Source organism: Peromyscus maniculatus, chromosome 15, assembly GCF_049852395.1.
Source record: "Peromyscus maniculatus bairdii isolate BWxNUB_F1_BW_parent chromosome 15, HU_Pman_BW_mat_3.1, whole genome shotgun sequence".
NCBI classification, from domain to species: domain Eukaryota; kingdom Metazoa; phylum Chordata; class Mammalia; order Rodentia; family Cricetidae; genus Peromyscus; species Peromyscus maniculatus.
Window position 1 is genome coordinate 43,851,564 of NC_134866.1, and position 22,475 is coordinate 43,874,038.

Sequence of the window (22,475 nt, forward strand, 5' to 3'; positions counted from 1 at the left end):
CTTCATGATTCCATGCTGTCTTAGAAATGCACACATTTGGGGCTTTTATTACTGTATATTTGTATCTGTTCAATCTCAATCAAGTTGTGTGTGTTTGTGTGTGTGTGTGATGTTTGCTGCCTCAGTTTGCTTGTCATTCTCAAATATACCTGTTGTTTTGGTGGTGGTAGAGGTAGTAGTGGTGATGGTGGTAGGGTGGTGGTCTGTGTGTATGTATGTGCATGTGTGTGTGCATGCATGTATATATACGTGCATGTGTTAGCCAAAGGATAACTCAGTGTCATTTCTCAGTCACGGTGTTTGTTTTGAGATATGGTCTTGCATCAGCCTAGAACTTACCAAGTAGGCTATGCTGGCGGACCAGCAGACCCCAAGGCTCTGCCTGGCTGTGAGGCCTTCCCAGCATTGGCATTATAAACATGCACCACCATTTCTAGATTCTTTATGTGTGTTCTAGGGATTGAAATCAGGTCTTTGGGGTCTCAGCTAAGCTATCGCCACAGTCCAAGAGCCCAGTTTTGAAAATGGAACTAAAGGTATTCTCAATGTTATGAAGACTAGGGAAAAAAAACCTGAAAATGTGGTCAGGGGCTCAGAAGCCATATGCAGCGTTACATTCTGCACCCAAAGCACAGTTGTTGAGGTATACAATGTGACTAAGATACTCCCTACAGCAAATATAAGCAAGCACGTATTCCAAAATAGCATACAAGTGTCAAGCCTTCATCTCACTTTCTGGAGTCTACTCTGTAAGATGTTGTGCACATCTGGAGGGAAAAAGCACAGTCCAAGAAAACTGGGGGTGGTTAAGATCCAAGAATAAAGTTATTGTCACTGAGCACAAATGGGTGGTTCTTTGGAACAGGCTTTCCTTTACTGTATAATAATTCATTATTCACTAAGGGTAAAATACAACGTTGCTCTTCTGGAATGCATCGCATAGATGACTCCGAGAGTTGGTGTCTGCAGGCTTCTAGCCATAAACGGTTACAGATGGGTTCTTAGGGTTCTGCAGATTGCACGCTGAAAAGAAATTACTTGCCTTCCTTGCCTTTCATTCTTTGTATAGTTGCAGGAGTTTGTAACTTACTAGTGCCTGGATCCTCCATGACAGACTTTGCCCTAAAGGGCTGTGTATTTATATTGCACCTGATACGTGACCCAGTCTCTAAGCAAAATGATGAACTTGGTACATATTCAATCATTTATCACGTTGGCAAATAGCTGGCATGAGTCCATGGTATTTCTCTCTCATTCCAGTGCATGTTCTATTCCAGTACATATTCTATTCCACACATGTTCAATTCTAATGTATATTCTAGTTCATACATGTCCTATTCCATGCATAATCTATTCTATGCATGTTCCATTCCAATGCATGTTCCAGTCCATGCGTGTTCATTATGTGCATGTTCCATTTCTTGCATCTTCCATTCTGTGCATGCTCTAATTGGGTCCATGTTTGTGTATCTTCCATTCCATGTATCTTCCATCTCATGGCATCTTCTATCCCAAGGCATGTTTTTTTCCAAGACGTCTTTTGATGTGCCATCTAGGGGAAAGCTTCTTTCTAGCAAGAAATAAAATCAGCCATGGAATCAAATATTCTCTCCAAACACCTACAACAGAGATGCCAATATGAGTACACTTGAACCACAGACTTCTAGAAGCCAATCCCGATGTAAGTGAGCAGTAGATCTCAAATGGGTACAGAACTGGCCTTGTACCCACTTCAAACTGCTAAAGAGACAACACCCTTCAGCCATGGGAGGAGGCAACTGAGTTGGCAGTGACCTTCAGATGCTTGGCCTCAGTCTCTCCCAAAGGAAAAGCTGCCCCACACCCCTTCTCTTTCATCTCTTTATTCTGTTCTCTGAAAAGATTGGTTTTGGAGCCAGGGGATGGTTCCATGGGTAAACTACCACAGCACAAGCAAAAAGACCTGAGCTTAGATCCCAGAATCCACATAAAGCTGGATATGGGGGATGGTGAGATGGACGGGCAGATAAAGGTACTTGCCCCAAAGTCTGACCTGAGTTTTGTCTCCAGGAAGAAGGAAAGGATCAACCCCTGCAAGATGTCCTCTGACTTTCCATTCACAATTCATGGCATGCATGCACACACGTGCACACACAGAATAAACAAGTAAGGGTAATTTTTTAAGAGGACATAGGCATGCATGCCAGAAGCTGGTTAGCCAGTTACCCTGGCATATGCAGCAGTGAGCAACATGAGACCTTGCCTCAAACAAGGCAGAAGTCAAGAACTGTATCTTGTACTCAGGCATGCATATGAACACACACAAACAAACCCACACAATTGATCACTAAGCCACTTGCTCCGATGCCCCATTCCGTCACTATCATTTCTCTCCTCCGTGGCTGGAATGGCCTCTGAACCCATCTGCCTACCTCTCACGTTCTCACTGTCTGCCTTCCCATTGCCCCAGATCACAGACACGTTCCAGATCTCCTCATGTACTTCCCAGACCAAAGGTTTGCGAGGCTCCACCGTCGGCAGAGGCAAGTCCAAGAGCCTGGAAGAACATCAGTTCTTCCATCAAAGGCAGTTTGCACTCTCTCCCACCTCTAGAAGGTCCCTGCCCCACGCACCCCTGCCCAAAGCTGGTTGTGCGGCTTAACCTGTCTGTCACCTGTTTGCCTCTGTGGGCCTCTCAGAACACAAGCCCTCCTTGTCTCCGCCTGCTTTACTTATATTCATTCCTCTTTCAAGATTCACCCCAAACATCTTTCTCAGCCCTCTCCCCAGGTCCACACAGAGCACCCAGCATCTCTACTTTAGTGAGCATATTTTAAGTATTACATTTTTACCATCTCTCCTCAGACCCCAACAGCTCTCGGGGTATAAGAACTGGATCTTCATTATTCATGATATGCCCCCCCCCCCCACACACACACACTGCATATCCGGTCTGCTTTGCTTTGAAGAAAAAAAAAAAAAAAAAAAACTCAAGGAAGCTGCAAGGTGTTACAGTAGGTGCTTAAGTTGGCTGCTGGCTGTAGCCCTGGACCTTCCACAGCCAGAGTCAGAGAAGCAGAGACAAGCAGTTCTGAACATAAACTATGACTGTGGCAATCACTTCCATCTGTATACCTGGGACGCTCAGAGTCAGGACTTACACTGTGAACGTCACCTCTGGGTCTACTTCTGGAGAACCTAACAGAAGCAAAGAGCCAGGGCAAGAAAGTTCCAAGGATGAGCCATACCAATACCCCATTCTAGGGCCCATGCTCTTCTCCACTTTCTGGACTAGGAGTTTACCAGGAAGTCCCCCTGGAGAAAACACACAGCCGCCCCACCTTCCTCTACACCCAAAAGTGTTCAAACCACCAAAGCACCTCCATTTTCTTCTCTTTGAATGTTACAAATGTGTTTCCATACCATTATTCAGAGGCCTGGGGCATCCATCTTGCTCTAAATTTTCCACTTAAAATTAAACACATGAAATTTTTTCTGCTTCAAATTTTTCATATGTCATCCATCTGTTTCCTAACACTGTGTCATTACAAAAGTAGAAAATTCTGAATATAATACAGTAAGCTATTGGATTTTAATCCTACTTTAATAACAACAACAAAAAAATCTCCTGGAGCCTTTTCTATGGTCAAGATAGCATCTATATACACAAAATGTTGAACTGGTAATAGTGGATCGTACCAGTATGGAATGTAAGTGATGACTACATTAGTAAGGTCTTACCAACTCAGGAAGCTAGGGACATCTACTATGTGCTCATTAGTAACGAAGACTCTAATATTCTCTTCCGGGTGCTTCGGCGAACTCAACCCTCCTCTAAAAGTCCTGTATTTACCTCCAATCCACCTGCATCTCTACCATCTCCTATAACAGACAGGAACAAAAGTCTAGGCGTTGTAGATGAACTGCATTCAGCAAACGTTACCTGAGGCACGCCATTCCACACTGAGACGATCAAAGCATGTCACTGATGAGTTTAAGGTCCGTGGACAGCTGTGTGGGATCATCACACGTTACGACACAGTCCGTGTAAAATGCCATTATGTTTTCTGGGTCAGAACAGTGGTCACATGGCCACTTGTACAGCACTCACTGGACTTATATAACTGATTCAAGCAATCGTAAGCACTTACTGGAACTGAGCCTGGTGTCGTCTACCTTTGTTTACCTTTGAATTCTGTTCCTTGGCATATTAGACCACTTCTACCAGGCCCTGCTAGATAAGAAAACTCTGATCCATGAGTCTACTTCCATATCTGCTCTCCCCCAACGGCCCTACTCATGCTCCCAAATATGTTTGCCCTTCCTTCCCCGAGCCGTGGCCCTGTGTCGTATCTCAGAGTCACACTCTCTACATCACTTCTCTGCTTTCAGTAGAGGAGGGATTTAATGAGAAGCCAGCCATGTGAAGTTCCACATTTAGTATCTCCCCAAACCCAAAGGCAGCTCTCATTTATCACCCCTACTCATTTCTGAGGTCCTACTGGGAGCCAGCCGATTTTGCAAGACTCTGCTAGCTCTCACAAAACAATTATATGAAGTTTAGGATGCAGATAAAGAAGAGAGATTGAACTATTTGTACAGAACTCACGGCTCAAAGCACAGGAAAACCCCTTACTGAGCACTGTGTGAGCCGAGGCTTGTGCTAAGTACTACGGGCAAATGAGCCCATCTAAATGCTCTTAGTCATCCTGCAAAGGGAAGCTTTCACTCCCAGCAAACACCATCCCAATCATTTTTATAGATAAGAAATCTGCAAATTCAAAGGATGAGTGGTTTAATTCACCCAGCTAGACGGTAACAGGTAGTATTTAAGGCTGATCCTAACTCCCAAACTTGCGCCCACCGCAATGCTGCAGGGATTTTAGTCCAAGTCTTTCGAGACAGGGTTTCTCTGTGTAGCTTTGGTGCCTTTCCTAGAACTCACTCTGTAGCCCAGGCTGGCCTGGAACTCACAGAGATCCATCTGCCTCTGCCTCCTGAGTGCTGGGATTAAGGGCATGCGCCACCACCGCCCGGCTTAGTCTTTTAACTTCCAGGCTCATTTCATATCGACATTAGGATGTCAGGAATTGAATTTGTTCTGTGTGGTGTTCTCCAAATAGCTCACAGTAAACCTGGCTGAAGAAGACAGAGCTGGGAGTCAGTGAGAAAATAGTTAACAAATTCATCAGTCCCCTTCTTCCTCTTGAGAGTAGAGAGGAAAGATGGTTGGTCCCCGTCAAGCTTAAAGAAAGGGGATCGTTGGGAAGACAGACCATTAGCATTTCATCTTTTCATCTCCTTCAGGCTACTCACTAAATGTGAGGCTGTGAATAAAGCAAAACCAGACAATTGCCCATTTTAGGTAGTTTGTACTTCAGAAATATCTTGATGAAGGGCTCTGCTCTAAAATGCTACAATCTTTAGTTCCCCATCAGATTAGAGCTCTCTGGAAGAGAGAGATTAAAAGGTTACCGTGCTGTCTGAAGTCACCCAGAACGAAGTTTCCTATCCCTGCTTGTCTCTTCAATGTCATTTTGTTCTTGTAACATGCCCACTCTGAAATCAGCAGAGGTCTAGTGCGCTCGCTCACACACACACACACACACACACACACACACACACACACACACACACACACAGAATTTTAGAGAGAGAGTGTGCAGAGACATTTCTTTCGTTGGTGCATCCTTGTTTCCTGCTGCTAATCTTTGGCTGTAGCTACTTAGATTTTTAAACAGGGTCAACACGTGACTGAATCCCTTCTCCAGATAGATTTCTCTTCCTGCAAGGATGAGGTTTCAAAACGCCAAACCAGCCATCTAAGTGATTCCTCTAAGCCCACAGCTATCTGGGTCCAGCCTCCAGGAGAAGACAGATGTATGCTCATAAATACAACCATCTAAACAACCCAAAGGACTAAAAGGAAATCAGTACGATGGTCTCAGAGACCGGGGCTTCTCAGGTCACCTAAAAGGACTGTGTAAAATGAATAAGGAAAACAATGTAGTAATTTTACCATTTCTTTTTCACTCAGACACTAACACACACACACACACACACACACACACACACACACACCACCACCACCACCACCACCACCACCACCACCACCACCACCACCACCAGCAATTACAACAACTTCACAGCATCATTTAAAAACTTTTGTGGACTACACAGAGAAACCTGTCTCTTAAAAAACAACAAGGCTGGGCAGTGGTGGTGCACCCCTTTAATCCCAGCACTCAGGAGGCAGAGGCAGGCAGATATCTGTGAGTTCAAGGCCAACCTGGTTTGCAAAGTGAGTTCCAGGAAAGGCGCAAAGCTACACAGAGAAAAACCCAGTCTCGGAAAACAAACAAACAAACAAACAAACAAACAAACAAACAACTTTGCGTGGCATAAACATCATGATGTATATTGTAAAGTATTTCCACACAAGTGAAGATTTGAAAGTCTTTCCAATTCTCAGCCCAGATGGTTGTGAGATGAATTTTTGATAGATGTTCTAGTAAACTGTCTATGAGGTTCCTTTTGTGTAAAAACACAACAAAATACTCATTTATTCACCTCATTTCCTGTGCTTTTTACAAGTTCATCTCCTATGGTATCACCTGCATCCCACGGTTCTATAATTAGTACAAAGATCTGTAGCTATCTATCTTAAGCCAGTAGGCATAAAATGAAAAAACAGATATTAACCCAGCCCTAGCCTAAGCTTGGCACTTAAAAACAAATTAATTTGAAATCTCAATTGGAAGTTTGACTACTAGTATAATAAGAAACTTTTAGAATCTTCATGACTCTAGAAAATTCCAAGAAAGCCATCAGCCAACTCTTACAGAAAGACTGTGTTTTAGCAACACCTTGCATAAGATCCCTGGGTGCTGATTCACTCAAAGTTCTTGACCGTAATTTTATAATGTCCACAACTGTGGCTTATAGACAACCTGTGTTCTCAACAGTTATAAAATGTGTACAGATTAAGTTTTTAAGGGGTGTGTGTGTGTGTGTGTGTGTGTGTGTGTGTGTGTGTGTGTGTGTGTGATGGAGAGAGAGAGAGAGAGAGAGAGAGAGAGAGAGAGAGAGAGAGAGATCAAACCCAGGTCTTCATGAACACTAGGCAAAACACCCCACCACTGGGCCACAGCACAGAGCCATGGTCCTAACTACAGATTTGGGTTCTGGTTTTTCTGTTTGTTTTTTGTTTTGCTTGTTAACCATTGAGACTCCTGAAGCAATTAGGTGAGTGTGGGTTCTAGTGGGTTACAAGATCGCTCTGAAGCCAGCACCTCCATTTGTGGACCCACTGACCTGGGCTTAGAATAGAGGTCTATCGCCACTTGTAACCCTACAATCTGTCTCCAGGCCACCTCGGCATGTCCTCTACAGTCATGATGGTAATACACATTTTACACCAAAAGGCAGTAGCTCCTCCTCACATGTCCCCTTCTGTGCATATCCTGTCTGCAGCGGTGAGTCCTGGTAGTCAAGTCGGCGGGCCCTGGAATCGCCTGGGAGACCGTAGCTGGAGTGTCTGGGAGAAGTATAATTGAAATTGGAAGACCCAGCACCACAGGGACAGAACCCTTCCAGGGGCCTGAATCCCAGGCTGAATAAAAGGGATAAAGTGAGCTAAACACTCTCTCCGATTCTGGACTCCAGATGCAGTGTGACCGGCTGCTCCACACTCCCCCCCCCCCCCCCCCCCCCCCCCCCCCGCCCCATAGGCTGTGCTTCAGACGGGGATCCCAACAATTCCCCCCTTCCTGCCTTAGGTGGTTATTGTCACAGGAGTGTGAAAAGTAATTACCACACTACTGCTACCTTAAGTTTATCAAGCCTTTGACCTCTCCATCCGTTCTAAAAGTAAGAACCGCTGCACCCCCAGACTTTGTGGGTACAGAACGGAAGACAATGCGGAAGTCTATAGAAGGGACTAGAGAGAAGAAGAAAGGGAGAAGGAACCTCCGATTCGAGTTGAGGGGATCAGTGTGACAGGAAATGAGAAGGGGAGTGGCTTTAATAATAAACCTAATATAAATGGCAGCTTTCTAAAAAAAACTGAGAGTCTGTTCACGTCCCCATCTCTACTGGGTTGAGAAACCTCCTCAACCAGGTCTTCCCACCTTGGAATAGAGGCTGAGAGAAGCAGGTCTGCTGTCCACATATGTGCAGTTCTTTGAATTTTATCTTTCAACTGCCGGATAACAGCCACATGACTGGAGGAACGTACCCACTTCATCATGATGATCCCTGTTCCCAGCAGAGATGGAACGAAGAGAGAGAGGCAGACTCTTACCTTTCCAGTGCTCTAACCCTGTCTACGGTGGATCACTGCCAAATCTCCAGAAGAAAGAGGGGCTGGAGAGATGGCTCTGTGGTTAAGAGGACCTGGGTTCAATCCCCAGCACCCACATGGCAGCTCACAACCGTCTGTAACTCCAGTTCCAGGGGATCTGATGCCAATGTACATAAATAAACTTAAATAAATAATATACTATTAAAAAAAGAAAGAGGAAGAGAAAAGGGGAAGCATGAAAGGGGAAGAGAAAAAAGAAGGAGAGAGAGAAGATGGAGGAAGGGAGAGGAGAGAGGGAGGGAGAATAAAGAACCTATTGGCTTACCAAGTATGAAGGAGGATTTGTTGCAACAAAAACCCAACTCACCTGGTCCCTGGCCAGAGACCGAAAAAAACCCAGACAAGTTCATCTCTTGATCAGGAGCAGTTTCCTCCGGTAACTGTATGCACCATCATCGACGAAGACTTGCATGAGGCAGAAACAGAGGGATCCGAGGTCATTATGTTCCAATACACTCCTGCCACCTGTCCCCATCCTCCACTGCACCGAGAATGTTCTCGGTCGAAGACAGATTTCTGTCCTCTAACCGACAGCCTGACTGCCGTACGGAAAAGCATCCTGCAAGACTGGGGGAAAAGTGTGGGCTCGCAGCCTAGTGACTTAACGAGGCAGGAAGACCTAGCGCTTGCTGGGTGTCTACTCCGTGGGTGAAGCACTTTCACGCTTTGTCTGTCGTGGAAATCCTATCTGGAACAGAACTGAGTTCCTTCTGTGACTTGTGCATGGAACCTATGCTGGAGGCTCTCATGTGCAGAGAGATCATGTCCCCAGAACAACTGTACCGCTACACCTGCTTCGCAAACTCTGTGTTTCTTTTTTTCTTGTCAGTCTTGGCTCAGAAGACACCCAAAGAGCACAACACTGTCCTCTAAACATGAAGGTGTCCCATGTTTTCATCTCCTCCTTGTTTGCCAACCCAGCCTCCTTTACATAAGAGGCAGACCTCATTGGGTGTGGCCAGCGTGCCCAGGCAGGAGACAAACTGCACATTTCTCTGCAGGGACCAGCTTTTGGGGGTAACCTCAGCGCAGTGTCATCGTGTACCAAATGTCCCTGGTCTCGGGATGAAAGCGTAGGAGAGCCGGCCACAGGCTGGTGTGGAGCTATGGTCAAGTCCGGAGCCTGCTTAGGCTGAAGGGAGGGGATGGAGGCACAGCTCAGTGACTGGTCCTGTACTCACCTAACATGCATGGGTCCCTGGGTTCCAAGCCCAGGAGCACAGACACACACATACACACAAGAGGCAGGCGAGAAGGAGGCCAGAGCCTTGTCACGCAGCAGCTGTGGATTGGGCCTTTCAGAGGGGCCTTCCAGAGCGGCCCTTTGGTGCATCAGAGGAAACTGGGTTGCTGACAGGAGCACCCCACGGAACAGATCAGGGTGCTGCTGAGATGTGGCCCAGAAAGCAGTCTGTCCAGTCAGCAACCCTCGAAGGAAACATTCCTTGCAAATGCAGCATCGCCCAGGTGGCCCCGCCAGGAGCAAATTGCTTCTTCTCAGGATCCTGAGATTAAAAGCGGGCAGCTCTAGAGACGAATTATTACAATTCTTTTAGTGTTTTGAGATTATAATATAATTGCATTTTCCTCTTCTCTTTCCTCCTTCCAGCCCTTCTCCTGTACCCCTCCCTTTGCTCTCTTTCAAACACATAGCCTGTTTCTTTAATATTATATATATACACATATGTGTGTATGTGTACATGTATTCCTAAATGTTTATGTACAACTCGCTCAACCTGTACAATGTCACTTGCAGGAAAAGGTTTTCAGGCCTGACTGCTTGGTATTCGATAACCAGGCAGCTAAAGAATGCCGAGGGTGGGAGAAACAGCCTCCGCCACGGAACAGCTCACCAGCGGTGCAGTTTTAGAGAGAAAAATGTCCGTGCTTTGGAGAAAGCTATGCAGGGTCTGAACCTGTGACCGCTTCCCTGCACCTTCTTCCCAAACACCCTGGAACCCGGTTCTTCCTAACTTTGAGAGAATTGTTTTCTTCATGATGGCATTTGATTGTAAAGTTAGATTATACTTGGTTGTCCTCTATGATATTTCTCTTATAAAAATCTTCATAAAAATATATAAGTGGTCATTCTTTCAAAAAATACAAAGAGAATTAAATTCATACCCAATTCTAAAGTTTGGATGAGCACTATTAATCTTATCTTTATTAAAATCTTCCATCTTTTTGCTTGTATATCAACCTATCTGTTTATACTGTATACATATACAACTACTTTGCAAAATTAGGATCACTCTCAAACAGTCTCCTGATCTGTCTCCATCTCACTATAATGAAAATCTTAAATATTCTTTGGAACCACGTTTATTAAATGACTAGGTAATTACTGTTCTTTCTCGAACTGTGACAGTTGACACCTAGGACATTATGTAGAATATCATATGGCTCTGTAATGCAGCATTGAGCCATTTGTATTTGATTCTGCCCATTTAATGCACTTCTCATTTTTTTTAAGTTCAGACACTTTAAGTGCAGCCAATTAGATTTAAAAAGAGAAAAAAAACCGCTAAAATGAAGACAATCAGGGAAGATTTATGGGAGATCTGAACTACTAAGACAGCTGTACTTTTCCAAACAACCACTTAAACCTACAGTCAGCTAGAGTCAGCCTTCTGTACGAGATTGCTCGATTTGTATACTTCTGGGTCTTACAACCGGCCAGCGAGGCTACATCACGAACTAAATGACACTCTGTCCTCAAACGCATCCGACACCTTGTATTCCAACACATGCTATTTGTTACCATCAGAGCGTCTGGTCATTTAGAACAATCTCAACTTTGAGACAGGTACTGTTCCCAGCGTCGGTTTTCATACTGGTTGTTGGAAGCTCTCAGAAAACACGCTCCTCAAGCTGAAAGTTCTAGATGGTAGGTGGCTGTTGGGGAACTCTAGGCAGCAGGAGCTCCAGCTTGGTGCTGGGAACAAATGAATCCAAAGCACCTTGGTGTGATCAGTGGCTTTCTTCCCCGCCTTTCACAGCTTCCCGGAAGAAAGGAAGTGCTGTGGGATGGTCTATATGTCAAATTGCTCTGATTGGCCAATAAATAAAACACTGATTGGCAGTGGCCAAGCAGGAAGTAGGTGGGACAAGGAGAGAGGAGAATTCTGGGAAGCGGAAGGCTGAGGCAGAGAGACACTGCAGCTGCCGCCATGACCAGCAGCATGTGAAGATGCCGGTAAGCCACCAGCCACGTGGCAAGGTATAGATTTATGGAAATGGATTAATTTAAGCTATAAGAACAGTTAGCAAGAAGCCTGCCACGGCCATACAGTTTGTAAGCAATATAAGTCTCTGTGTTTACTTGGTTGGGTCTGAGCGGCTGTGGGACTGGCGGGTGACAGAGATTTGTCCTGACTGTGGGCAAGGCAGGAAAACTCTAGCTACAAGGAAGGGTCAGGGACTCCAGGAAACTCTGTCCTCTAGCCCTTCTCAGCATCAGTCGACATACAGTCTCTCTTCTTGGAGCACTTCCGGTGGGTCTCCTTGGTCCAGCTTTCTGCCATTATCATCGTTGGACACCCCGGTGCTTTGTCCTCGATACTACCCGCTTCCCGATTTATCTTCAGCTTTCCTTTTCCTAAAGCAAGTTTAAAATCTTGTTGGAGGTTTTCTAAGCATTTGTGTTGCTGAGAAACTGAGAAAGGAAAGTTAGAAGCTAGCTCCCGCGTCCACCGTCACGTTGGAACAGGGAAAAGCAGGGGTAGTGGTGAAGAGTAGACCTCACCGTGCGCGGAGGTCTGAAGCAAAGGATGCATCTGTATTTCAAAAGAGCTCTCTGTCCCAAGGACTCCTCTGAAGTTTGGAGGCCCCAGGGAGGAAGAACAGATGATAAGATAGAGTCTAGGAGTTCTGCCAGGAGGTGCTTCATGGTCACCGAAGGGAGGACCCGACTCTCCTTGCTATATCGTTTCTGCCAGTGTGAATGAGAACTAAGGCGGCTTACGATAGAGGAACAGTTCCTAAGTACTTAAGAAACGTGGGGCAAAGCTTTGCCACCTTGCAAAGGAGGAAAACAGAAGTCAAGACGATGATAGGAAAAGAACAAGGTGAAGCAGTAGAAACCTCAGCAGGGAGAAGGCCAGCAACACCAAGACATGACCAAGGAAGCCCCCAAAGCATCCGCCCCCAAACACCATACTGTTCCCCGGCTGGCAGGGGGTGCCATTCCAAAGATGACCTCCACAGAAGGCGTAGTTGTGGGGAGGCCTCTTCTGCCAGACTGCATTATATTTGGGCATCGTGTACACACCACTGTGGTGTGCTTCAACTCCCGCTAAAACAGAAAAGGCTCCACATAAATGATGTATAATTAAGACCTTTCAGCCGGGCAGCCACTCCTCCGCTCCTTCTCCGGGCTTTACCATCGAGCTCCACGATCTTTGATCAAGCCTACATTCGAAAATTAAGTTGGGATTTCGTCCCAACTGGATGAGACCACAGCATACTTTCAATTGTTCTCGTATGAACTTCATGGGAGATTTTCTTTCCCTTTTTCAAGATTCCTCAATTCTGAGTTTCATACCTTCCTTCTCTCCCCTTCACTGGTTATATCAGGGTTTCTTTGTTTTTTCTAATGGATTAAGTTGATTTATTCTAAAGTCTTCCAGTAAAATTATTCACTCTCCTGTGAGCTCTAGAAGTTATCTTTCTGGGTTAACGAATTTACAGTGTAACTGTCTTATTTCAATAAGTCACTTGTATTTGCTGCTATTCCCATGAACAGATACTTTTAACAAACAAAACCATTCCTAAGCAAAGTAAATGGAGGCCACAGGCTGAGGAAAGGAGAGCACACTCCTAAGGGAGGCACCTGGGAGGTCTGGGAGGAGCCGCGTGCTTCCCATTGGCTGTGGTTTTTTTTCTGCTTACAGGTACCACCAAAGCTAGCAAGGTTGGCTGTATTCATCAAACCAGTAGGGTGGCTGAGAGACATTTACCTGTTGATTCGATTGCTCTACAGCTGTTGAAATGGCCTTCTAAGCAGGATCATTAACTACCCTAGATAGCTAGAGAGCTGGGACTCCCCTAAAAATGAAACAGTCAAATCCCGAGGATTCAGAGAACCCCACTCCCCCTAAGTCCACATGATGTATGGCTTGTGCCCTTTCAGACACACTGGGGAGGAAGGAAGCTGTTCATGACAAATCAAACTGTATTTTCTGAGTGTCAGAGAATGGTACATTCCTGCAGTGTTTAACAGTATTATTTATGATCTTTACAGGGACAAGAACGGGGCAGTGAAATTTGCTTTTCTAGTTGAAGAATTTGAGGCTCAGAAACATAACTTTCTTCTTCTTCTTCTTCTTCTTCTTCTTCTTCTTCTTCTTCTTCTTCTTCTTCTTCTTCTTCTTCTTCTTCTCCTCCTCCTCCTCCTCCTCCTCCTCCTCCTCCTCCTCCTCCTCCTCCTCTTCCTCCTCCTCCTCTTCTTCCTCCTCCTCCTCTTCCTCCTTCTCCTTTTCTTTTCCTGCTTGAGACTAACCAAAGCTCTGCATATACCATGCTGGGTAAGCATGCTCACCTGCTTGCTGTCTTTCTTAGAGTCACAGAGTTACTAATCAGTTCAGATGAAACCGGACTCCAGATTTTCCCATTTCTAGCTGTATATTCTTCCCTTTGCCCTAACATAATGTTATCAATATTAATAAAATGTGCTATATAATGTTTAAAAAAAGAAAGTTTAGACATGAACTATGAATCAAAGGCTGAGGGGCCCCCAGCTGAATCAAGCCCTCTGAATAGGTGAGACAGTTGATTGGCTTGATCAGTTTGGGAGGCAACTAGGCAGTGGGACCAAGTCCTGTGCTCATTGCATGAGTTGGCTGTTTGAAACCTGGAGCTTATGCAGGGACACTTGGCTCAGTCTGTGAGGAAGGGACTGGACCTGCCTGGACTGAGTCTACCAGGTTGATTGCACTCCTCGGGGGAGGATTTGCCCTGGAGGAGGTGGGAATGGGAGGTAGGCTGGGGGTAAGGGGAGGGTGTGGGAGGGGGGAGAATAGGGGAACCCATGGCTGATATGTAGAACTGAATGGTATTGTAAAATAAATAAATAAATAAATAAATAAATAAATAAATAAATAAATAAATAAATAAAAACAAATTTAAAAAAAAAAGAAAGTTTAGGCAGAGCTACCACCTTAATAAATATTCCTTCATACATGGTAAATCACATTCTGTTGCTCAGTTAATAACTCACCATTACAGCAGATGTTGTAGGAATAAAAATAGAAATAGTTAGTGAATACCCTTTTCTTTTTTCTTTCTTTCTTTTTTTTTTTAATTGTCTTAGTTTTATGGTTGTTCTTTGGTTTTGTTATTGTTTGTCATTTTGTTTTTGAGACTGGATCTTGCTCTGTGACCCGGGTTGGCCTGACACTCACTATGTAGTTACCCTAGGCTGGTCTTGAACTCATGACAGCCATCCTACCTCTGTCTCCTAAGTCCTGAAATTACAAACATGCCCGGCTGGCATTGTCTTATTTTAAAAGAGCAAGAAAACACTTAGAAATCTTAAAGAAATTTCCAGATCTCAGCCCTGGATCGGGATAAGGGTATGGTTCCTACACCAGCAAAGGTGGCAGAAACCTGGCACCTTAGAGAGGTCCCTGGGACTTGTGCTACTTACAAAGCCAACATTCTTTGGGTTTCTTGATCCCTACTGTCCCCTCAGCATGGACTATAAGTAACAGCTTCATCAGCACTGTCATCAATTAGAAGCTCTTAGGTAACATGGTATGTTCGACAACTGCATCGCCACAGGGGAAACACCACCCACTCCCCGGCCACACCAGTACCAAATCCCAAGAGCAAAGCAAGGTTTTCTCCAATGTTCTGTAGGAACACCAGAAGTTTCTGGGGCTCAGAGTTCACCCTGTACAGGCAGTTCCCTTCTGCCTTCCAAAATGTTTCCTCTTCACGTGGTTCTACCCTTCCCAGGGCAGACTCATTTCTTGTAACAGAAGTCTTCAAGTCAACCCTGCAAGGCTTGAAGACACCAGGCCAGAGACTTCTTTGTTTTTTTTTTTTTGTTTTTTTTTTTTTTAATTTTCTATTCATTTTACATACCAACCACAGATCCCCCTCTCCTCCTTCCTCCCGCCCCCAGTCTTTCCCCCAACCCACCCACCCCCATTCCCACCTCCTCCAAGGCAAGGTCTCACATGGGGAGTCAGCAGAGCCCAGCACATTCATTGGAGGCAGGTCCAAGCCCCTCCTCCCCGAACCAAGGCTGCACAAGGTGTCCCACCGTAGGCACAGGGCTCCAAAAAGCTGGCTAGACAACTGTCCCCCCATCCAGAGGGCCTAGTCCAGTCCCATGGGAGCTCCATGTCCACTGGTCCACAGTTCATGGGTTTCCACCAGCTTGGCTGAACGTCTCTGTGCGTTTTCCCATTATGATCTCGATGTCCCTTGCTTATAGAATCCCTCCTCTCTCTCATCAATTGGACTCCTGGAGCTCCAGGCCAGGGACTTCTAGAGACAGTGGAATGGTTTCTATTTCTGTGCTTTGGAGTTATTATTTATGCATCATAGGTTATCATTTTACAAGAATGTATTATTAAAGTGAGATAAATGGGAAATCATGACTAGGTAATTCATTTACAGCCTATTGGTATGGCCTAATAAGCATTATCACTTTGTTCTCACTACCTGATTACTATGAGATCTTAGTTTTCATCATGTGTGTTTATTTATAGGCACAATTCTTTTCAACAGCTATAGTTTGTCTTTCTAAAATTTTGTACAATTTTTTCAAATATTTTTCTCTCTTTTTTAGCATTTTGCTCCATTGTTACAATTTTCTCTTATTTGCTAATTTAAACAGACTTATTTTATATCACTAAAAGTTTTCTGTTGTTTTATTATGTTCCTGGGCTCGCTCTCTCTCTCTCTCTCTCTCTCTCTCTCTCTCTCTCTCTCTCTCTCTCTCTCTCTCTCTCTGTGTGTGTGTGTGTGTGTGTGTGTGTGTGTGTGTGTGTGTGTGTGGTTTCTGTTTTCCTATCATTCTGTTCTCATATGTTCTGAGGCATATGGCATGAGTGTGTCTGTGCATATGCACACACATGTGTTCATCATATGTTATGAATTATAGAATGTACTTCACAAGTGATTTTATGATTTCCTCTAAAGGAAGTTCCAGGAATTTCATTGCTTTCTACATTCATCTCATCCCAGGATTCTCTACTGCACCGGTAGGGTAAATTGGGTCCACACCCTTCTTTGGCACACGTGAGCTTTAATATATCACAGGAGGTATTTTACCCACAAGAACCCAGGGTCACACCTGGTCTTCTTATAGCTTCCCTAGACTAGCAACAGAGCTTTTGTTTATTTTTGAAACAGAGTCTCACTGTGTAGCATCAGCTGGTCTGGCTCTCAATTTGTAGACCAGGCTGGCCTTAAACTCCCAGAGTTCTGCCTGCCAAAGGCATGCACCATCATGCATGGCTTTGTTTGTTTCTGAGATGGGATCTTACCATGATGCCTAAGCTGATCTTGCCCTGGTGTATTTGAACATTCTCCTATCTCAGCTTCCTAAATGGTGGGATTGCAGATACATGTCTCTCAACTTTTTTCTTTTATTTCCTTTCATTTGAAGTAGTCTTTCTCTCTTTCACTTTCTTTTTTCTTTTCCCTTTTTTGACATGAGCATTTTTAAAAGTTCATAGTTTGCTAAAAAAGCAAAACCAAACATTCCTGACTCTTTATACATGTGGAAGAAAATATGATAGAAAAACGGCTAAAGTACCTATGAAACTATTTAGAAAGGACTTAACAAGAATATATGGGACAAAATGACTTCCAAGACATGAGTTATAGCGCAAGACACACAGTAGGGGACAGTTTGTGTTAAAACAAACAATATATATAGATAGTATACATACATACATATATGTATAATATATATGTATATATATATATATCATATCATATCTAAAAATACCAAATAACATATAGGTAGACACACATGTGTATGTCTAGGAAGGCAGAGAAAAAGTACAGAGGGAGTTATACCATGGTACTTAGAGTGATTTCCTCGAGGGATGAATCTGGAATAAAGGTTCAGGTCAAAAGATGAGGAGGAAGCTATAACCTTGTATGTTATGTCTAACTTAGGCATTGAAAATGCAGGCATATGAGTTGTATAACTAAAAATTAATATACAGTTACCTATAAATATATTTCAACAGAGAGGATTGCTGAATTCCCAAGAGGTTTTTTGGTTTTGGGTTTTGGTGTTTGGAGGGAGGTGTTTTGTTTGTTTGTTTGTTTGTTTGTTTGTTTGTTACAATAAATGTGGTGTGGAACACACTGTGGAGTGACATCCTGGATATTGATATGCCCCTGAAACACATTGATCTTGTTGTTTTTTTCTCTGTCTTATTTTCTGAGTTTTTGTTAAAATGTGAAAGGTAAACCAAAAACAAGTCTTCTTCTAGTAGGGATTGCTACAATTATCAATGGAAAGACCTTTAGATCCAAACTGTTCTTAGCCTCTGTGCTGGTTAATCGTCAACTTGACAGAACCTAGAATCACCTGGAAGAGAGTCTTAGTGAGGAACTATCAAGATGAGATTTGTGTGTAGGGGATTGTCTTGATCGCTAATTTGACTTAGGAAGACCCAGTCCACTGTGAGCAACACCATTCCCTAGGCAGAGGGTCCTGAAGAGTATAAGAGAGCAAAAAGCTAGCTGAGAGCAAGCAAGCAAGCAGGCCCAGATCCATTCATGTCTCTGTTTTTTACTGTGGACATGATGTAACTAGCAGTTTGAGTTCCTGCCTGCTTCCCCTCAATGGTGGACTTAACCTGGAATTATAAGCCGAATAAACCCCTTCTCCTCTAAGTTGTTTTTTGTCAGGGTGTTTCATCACAGCTACAGAAATGAAACCAAAACAGCATCTTAACACCCTATGGTGTCCCATGAAACTCAGGGTGAAGGAGCCAAGAAAAATGACAAGGAAATGAGAGGCCTATAATAGTCAGAAGGCCACTGGATGACAGTCATGGATGAGCCTGAACACAGCTTTGACCGCTAGTTTCAGCCATCTTCAATCCCAGTGTTTTAGAGTACCACACATACACCTAGAAAAAGGAATACCACACACCCTAAGGATACCCGTGAAATGGGAAGCATGTTTCAAACAGGATGTCACATTCTTCTGCCAGTACCAATCTATTCACAGATCCAAAAGTAGATATTAAAAAAAGAAGTTGTACAATTTGAAGCTAAGCCAGACAGGTATACCCTGAGTCTCAGGAACATGCTAGAAGCTGGCATCCCCTTTAGATCATTAAGAGTCTTGCCTGCCTGACAAGCCTTGTGAAGAACCACTTCTCATTTTGAATCAAGCCATCTATAAAAGGTAATGAGCCACAGCTATCAAAATGCCAAGGGGGAAGTCCAAACTCCCATGGGCACCAGTGTCAGGTCCCTGAGGCTTAGACCCATGTTCCAGAGGGAATTGCTGACATGGGGGGTGTAGAGCAGGCATTTCTTATAAGAAGTGTGTTCCAACATTGTGAATTCTCCAAATCCTTGCTTTTGATATCCATTTTCTATCCCTGGAGCATTTGAAGATAGATTTAAACACTTGGTTCAATTTACAAAGAGGACAAGCCATTCCTCAGACACTGGATGGGAAACGCAAAGGTTCCAGAACCTAGTAGGACCATGGAAATGTGGGAACTTTGTTTCTTAAGATGCATTAACTTCAGAAATGCCAAGTGGGTGGAGCACTCAAGCCGACTCTTGAGTTCCTTCATAATAGCACCATTGTGCCTTCTGTCTACTCCAAGTTTAATGAGTTTTAATATTACCCCTCCAAGCCAGGGAGTGCCTTGTATCCACAGAAACATCCTTCTGAATCTGAACAGAAGTGTCTTATTTACTTTCCCCTGATAGATAGAATCTTGGTTTAAAGGTCACAATGAAACGTTGCATTGCGTAAGGAAACAGACCCTGGGTTCTCGTCCTCTCAACACGGCCTGTTGTTCTCAAGTGCATTAAGATCTCTCCCCGATGTCAAGTGGGTTAGCAGCTTAGACAAGCATGGTTAAGTACAAATGGGGGAAAAGAATTCAGTTCAGGGCAAGGAGAGGACTGCTCCTCACACATGCAGGACCGCAAGAGACCACCGTGGACCACAGGGGTCTGAGGAAACCAGCAGGAAAGGACTTAGGACCTTCCTTCACCCCACAGAACCGGAACCACCTGAACACAGAGGCTGCAGAGACCAACAGCCCAGCTCACACTCCCCTCCCCAACACAGCACCATGTGGAATCTGTGAAAGTCGGATGGATCTGAGAATCTCGCCTTTCATCTCAACGCATCTGTGCCCACAATTCACTCCTTACGTATGCTTTTATTTCTTATTTTCTATTATCTGGTTCCTACTCTTGCCCATGTCTCTTGGCAGTTTTGTTTTTATTTGTAGACTGCTTGGTTCGGCTTCCGGACCATTGCTGAGGTTTCTCTAGTGGTTTATTACAGGGCAGTCTTTACTCTTCAGCATATCTCACACACCTCCTCTTACTCCACATCCTTTCTTCTTCTTCTCATCTTTATCCCCTCCTCTTTTTACTTCTTTTTTTCTTAAAGATTTATTTATTTATTAGTACACAGAAGAGGGTGCCAGATCTCATTACAGATGGTTGTGAGCCACCATGTGGGTGCTGGGAATTGAACTCAGGACCTCTGGAAGAGCAACTGGTGTTCTTAACCTCTGAGCCATCTCTCCAGCCCCCCTCTTTTTACTTCTTAATTGTGATATACATATATTTAAAAATTAAACATCTGCGGGCCCTTAATAGTACCCCAAACTTCCCCTTTTTGGGTATTTTCCTACCTGGACATTTTTCTCTTCTTTTTCAAAGCAGATCTAATACTTAATTCTTGCCCTCACCAACCCCACCCACCCACTTTAAAACTTATTAGCTAAAATGGGTGTTTACTTCATGCCATTCTTCAAAGAAGCAACTAATGTTGAAGTACTTCTCAACTATTCTGTAGAATACTAAGGGAAGGACCTGCTACCAAGCTCTCTTCATGAGGCGACTCTTATCCTGATACCAAAGCCAGACAAAGAAGCAACAAAGAAAGAAAATTACAGACCAGTCTTCGTGATGAACACAGATGTAAAAATTCTCAACAGTGTGTTTACCAACCAAATCAAAAGAAAAATCAATATGGTCATTCACCACAATCTAGTTGTTTTTTTTTCCAGAGATGCAGGGATGGTTCCATATATGTAAATTAATAAGTATTATAAATTACATACATGGTCTCAAGGACAGAAATCACATGGTCATCTTAACAGATGCAGAAAGGCTTTTTGACAAAACCCACCATGTTAAATTTTTGAAAGAACTCAGAATAGAAGAAATATGTCTCAACATAATAAGGGTTATATGTGACAACAATAAAGGCTATTATATATGACAAACCTATAGACAACATTTTTATAAGATGGGGGGGGGGACACTCAAGGCATTTCTCTGTTGTTTGAACCTTAGATGGTCTTTTAATAAAATACCCAGAGCCAGATATCAGAATGAAAGCTGAAAGATCAGAGAAGCAGAACAGCCAGCCACTAGTTCTTATCTCTATGAAATCCTCAGCCTAAACAAAGTAAGTTCCTGTTTCCTCGTACCTTATATACCTTTCTGTGTCCTGCCAAATACTTCCTGGGATTAAAGGCGTGTGTGCTTCCCAAGCAAAGACATGAGATCTCAAGTGCTGGAATTAAAGGTGTGCGCCACCATTGCCTGACCTCTATGTCTAATCTAGTGGCTGGCTCTGTCCTCTGATCCTCAGGCAAGTTTATTAGGGTGCACAATATATCACCATATTTCTCCTATCAAGAACAAAAAAAAAAGGGTGTCTATATTTTTGCTCTTATACAATTTGTTACTGGAAATCTTAGTTAAAACAATAAAACAAGAGAAGAAACTACTTAGGAAAAAGAATGAATAGGAAATAAGTCATAGTATATCCATTTGCAGATGATTTATACAAAAGAGACCCTAAAAACTCTATCTAAAACTTTTATAATTCATAAACATGCTCAGTAAAGTGACAGGATTCAATATTAACATGCAATAATCAGTAGCCTTCCTATATATACTGTGAAAAAAATCAGGGAAGCAATCATTCACAATAGCTTCAAAAATACCTTGGAAGGCAGGAGAAATTGCCCAGCAGTTTAGGGAACTTACTGCTCCAGCAGAGGACCTGGGTTCAATTCCCCACACCCAAAAGCTCACAACCACCTGTAACAGTTCCAGGGGACCTAACACCCTCTTCTCTCCTCCAGAGGCCCTAGGCACACCTACAGGCCAAACACCCACACAGGATATTAAAACAAATAAATTTAAGACAATTTTAAATGCCTTGGAATAAACCTAACTAATACTAGGAAAGATCTCTATGTGGAAACTTGAAAGTGCTAAAGAGGGAAATTGAGGAAGACCCTAGAAAATGGAAAGACTTTTCCATGTACATGAACTTGCAGGATTAATTCTGTGAAAATGGCCATCTTACCAAAAGCAATCTACAGATTCAATGAAATCTCAATCAAAATCCCAGTGGCACTCTTCATAGAAATTAAAAAAAAAATCTTAAAGTTCATATGGAAGAACAAAAGACCCTTTGTAACCAAAGCAATCCTGAGCAAAAAGGAATACCTCTGGAAACATCACCATGACTTACACTAAAGAACTGTAGCAATAGAAACAGCATGATACTGGCATAGAGAGTTAAATGGGTCAATGGAACGGAATAGAGGACCCAGATATAAGGCCATGCAACTATAGCCATCTGAGTTTGACAGATATCAAAAATACACAGAGGAGAAAGGACAGCATTATCAACAAACGGTACTGAAAAAAAAAAACGTAAATCTACATACAGGAGAATGAACCTAGATCCATATCTCTCACCCTGCACAAAACTCAACTCTAAATAGATCCTGTGCGTCAGCGTAATGCCTGATGTTCTTGAACTGCTGGGGGTCAGGGAAAGAAATATCCTCATAGGTATAAAGAAAAAGAATTTTCTGATAGGGCTCAAATTGTTCAAGAAATAAGGCTAATAATTGACAACTGAGGTTTT

At 43.5% G+C, this 22,475-nt stretch overlaps 1 long non-coding RNA gene across 1 annotated transcript; it reads right to left on the reverse strand.

Annotated features, from left to right (window-relative positions):
- Positions 1 to 852: 852 nt before the first annotated feature.
- Positions 853 to 9,319, reverse strand: LOC121822923 (uncharacterized). Its single transcript, XR_013044753.1, has 2 exons — positions 8,649 to 9,319; positions 853 to 1,570 (listed from the first exon to the last, which is right to left on the reverse strand). It is a non-coding gene; the product is annotated as an uncharacterized LOC121822923 (long non-coding RNA).
- Between the last annotated feature and the right edge of the window lie 13,156 nt (positions 9,320 to 22,475).